We start from the raw sequence: 4,074 nt of genomic DNA, 5'->3' as shown, positions 1-4,074 counted from the left end.
CTGATATAGGGATTTCTTTCCCTTGAGCTCCACATGAGACCAACATGGGAGAATGTCTTTGAGATTCTTAGAAACCTAATTGTCTAGTTGACAGGTGTACAAGACACCCTCTTGATATTATCAGAAGAATTTTTGTCTAGCTTAAAGACACTACCTTAAATCTCTTGTCTCTGATCTAAGGCTACCTCACTCTAAGGGCACGTTATGCTGGAAGTGCTCTGGATTTTATCTTTGCTCTAAAGCCATTTATTACTTTTAGAATATCTTGCTATCTGGAGCGGCTGGGAATGAGAAACTGTTTTATTTCCAACACAGTAAGTTCTGAATCCTTTATATTTTCTCTAAATTCTGCTTGAAAATTAAATAGTTGCCCTCTAACTCATCTAGCTTCTCCTATACTTTGTTTTAGACAGCCGAAAGAAGCCAGTAGGCACTTTGAAAATTCTGCTTTGAAATCTCCTTAGTGAGACCCATGAGTTTGCTAGGTATCCAGTCTAACTTCCATGCTGCTGAAGCCCGCAGTTTCAACAAATATTCCGTCACCATAGAACACAAGACCCCTTTTCCTCAGTCTTCTTATGAAAATTTTCTCCCTATCCTTCAAGCCTTCAGTAATAACCTCTTTGGAAATCCTCAGGCCTCTGCCTGTTGCTCAGACTCAAAGTCACATTTTTTAGGTTTCTGGCTACTGAGAACCCCATTTTTAGCTACAAAATTATTCTTCACTCAGTGTTCAATCAGAGATGCAAAGCCATTATGAGTATTATGAGATAACGGAAGTCTTGTAGGAATTAGATCTTATAAAATTGTGGTAAAAGCTGGAGACGTAGGAATTTGAAAGGGAGAGTTGGACAATCAGAGTGAAGTCACCAAGCAGCCCTCTTGAAGCCAGCATGTCAGGCTACCAGAGCAGGGTCACCAAGGAGAACAGGCAGGGAATGGATGGCAAGCTTGGTCTCTGCATCTGACCTAACCGTGGGCCTGGTCGCGGAGGACAGCCTGACCAGCAGTCCAGAAGAGGACCTGACACCAAGTGAAAGCGACTGGGACAAAAAGGGGTCTATCGGCACCTGTGTCGCTCACTGCCTCTGACCAGGATGGCCTTCAGAACATCACAGCTCCTGCTTGCTTCTGCCTGCTCAATTCCAAGCAACTTTCTCTTTTAGCCAACTCTGATCTGGAATCATACCATGAAGGGGATTCTGCAAAATGTAGTTTGTTGTAGCACGGAACACTTCACTTCCAAAACCAATGAGATCTGGATATATGTGAAAGTTTAAAAATGTTCTCTCAACTATATGCACCTCTGCATATCAAAAGTGTTCTCAGTAGTAACCAGTTTATTTCTCTTGGGTTTTTTTTGTTTTGTTTTGTTTTGTTTGTGTAGTGAGGTAATCCTTGGGGAAAAAAATACAAAAGAAAATCTTGACCAGCAGATGAGGTACATGGAACTTTCTTGGATGTGCTAAAATGTGTATAGAAAATTGTCCTTCTTCAAATTTTGTCACTACCATAAACTAAGAAAGACCTAAAATTTGTATATGATGATCTTAGGCCAACTTTACTTTTGTGGTCTGGTTTTTATATTATATAGGCAATCCTACCAAGGGAAATTGCGGTGGAATTGGGTGAAGGAAAGGAATGGTGTGCTAGTCATGTTTTCCTCTTAAATGCAGGTGGGATCGTGTCCCTTCGTCACTGGAAGTCTTTCAGGGACTACCCTCGTCTGAGTTCTGTCCAGCCTTGACCCCGCTGCTCCTTCCTCAGCTCCAGCTGTGTGGCTTGGAATTGCTGGGTTCCTCATGTGCTCCCAGGGCCCCCCTCTGTCTGTGCTCCTTTTCCTCCCGGGGTGCCTTCCCATCCTCCGCAGCCCTCATTTATTCACTACACCCCCTTTCTGCCTGGAAGATGGCTATTCTTCGCTCCAGATCCTGCTCCACATCACTTCCAGGAAACCTTTCCTAGATCCTGCAGCCCTTCATGCAGAACGGATCTAATTACTTCTGTTTCTGCTCTCAGGGTGCTTAACACATGCCTATTTTGTGGTGCATGTTACATTGTAGTAGAGTGTGTACTTTGTCTGACTTCAGACCTAGCTAATGAGCTCCCATGGATCTATGAGTCTTGTTCTTCCTTGTATCCCCAGCCATGGGACAAGACTGGCACATAGATCTTCATAAATATGATCAAATATGGATGTGCTGATAGGCAGGTAGTGGGATGAAAGGATAAATGAGAACATATATGAGTAAATTAGTAAACATTTCCCCTGAGCTTTGCCCTGTTTCTTACTGCCAACTAAATACCATCCAGAATTAACGTGAGACCCTGAGATGGCCAGTAGAGTTGGGGCAAGGAGCAGGTGGTCTCCGTGACTACTCAGATTCCTTGAGCAGTAGTTCTTGGGAAATTACAAAGGGCAGTCAGGCAGACACAGTGTGACAAATCTAATGGCAAAACCCACAATTCTACCAGAAAGACAGATGTGCGAGTGTTCCCTTCCCACCCTAGATTACCTCCATGCCGTGCAATAAATGTACTGCATTTGTCACGCATTGGGACTGAGCTGCCTTCTTCCATTATGTGAATCCTCTGGCTGAGGCTGGCACCACTGAGAGATGCGTTTCCATAAACCAACTGGTGAAAAGATGGGATATGCAGAATCTTAAAAGTCCTGCCATTCACTGATTCAGACATCACTCTCTATGGTACCCCTCTTCCCAGCCATGTACTCACATACACACGCTCACACACAAACACATTCACACAGCGTTTTCTTCCTTCAACATCCACTCAGTCAAAAATTAGGCAAACAAGAGGAAGGAAACCCTGAAGGTCTGGACACAGAACACTCCTACAGGTCCTGGTGCACAAATGAGAAACAATGAGTCAAGACAAATCCCGTCCTCCACTGTCAGTTTTTTATTTTATTTTATGTTTTGCTTGAGGAAGATTGTCCCTGAGCCAACATCTGAGCCAATCCTCCTCCATTTTTTATATGTGGGATGCCCGCACAACACAGCTAATGAGTGGAGTATGTCCGCACCCAGGATCCAAACCTGCGAACCTGGGCCACCAAAGTGGAACTCACAGAACCTCAACCAATCAGCCCCAGGGCAGCCCTCTTACTTTTTTTATAAATAAAATCTACCACCGTTTTGAAGAAAAAAAAATTTTAAAACTATATAGAACAAAAAGAAAACTTATTTCATCACCCCTTCCACCTCCCCCGTCCATAAACCCTTCTCCCTATAAGTATCTACCGTTAAGATTTTGGTATCAGGGCCGGCCCATGGCTAAATGGTTAAGTTTGCACGCTCTGCTTTAGCGGCCAAGGGTTTTGCCAGTTCGGATCCTGGGCAGAGACATAGCACCACTTGTTAGGCCATATTGTGGCGGCGTCCCACATGCCACAACTAGAAGGCTTTGGTATCATGACATATTCTATGTATATTTAGATACATACATATAGACATATGTTTTGAATGCAAATGTAAACAAATTATACATAGTATGCAACTTGTTCTTTTCACTTAAAAATTCTTTTTATTTAAAGAGGTGTGGATTTACAGAATTCTTTTTTCATTCCCTTCCCTTCATACCCTCTTCTACATTGTCATATACTCATAGATACACACACACATATGTATTTAGTTTTCATTGTTTGTTTTACCAATTTTGTAACATATTACATATTTTCTGCATCTTCCTTTTCTAACCCAACAATATCTCACGAAAATCAATTAGTTTAGCTCTAGTTCATTCTTTTTAATGGCTGGATTATTCCATTCCAAAATGCCATAAACATTCCACAGTGTGGACATACCATAAACCATTTCTCACTTGGTATATGTGACTTTTCTGTTTGTTGTCATTGCAACCAATGCTGCAATCAATACCTTTGTATACACATCCTTAAATATTAGCATTTCTATTTATATGTTATACATTCTCAGGAGTGAGCTCACCAATCCAAGGATATATTGTATTTTATTTTAAAAGATAATGTTAAATTCATTTCTCGAAATACTATAATAGTTCTAATTTCCTCTAGCAATGTGAATATCCTTTCCA

The sequence above is a fragment of the Equus quagga genome, chromosome 9 (assembly GCF_021613505.1).
Source record: "Equus quagga isolate Etosha38 chromosome 9, UCLA_HA_Equagga_1.0, whole genome shotgun sequence".
Taxonomy (NCBI): domain Eukaryota; kingdom Metazoa; phylum Chordata; class Mammalia; order Perissodactyla; family Equidae; genus Equus; species Equus quagga.
Note: the sequence above shows the minus strand (reverse complement) of the source record.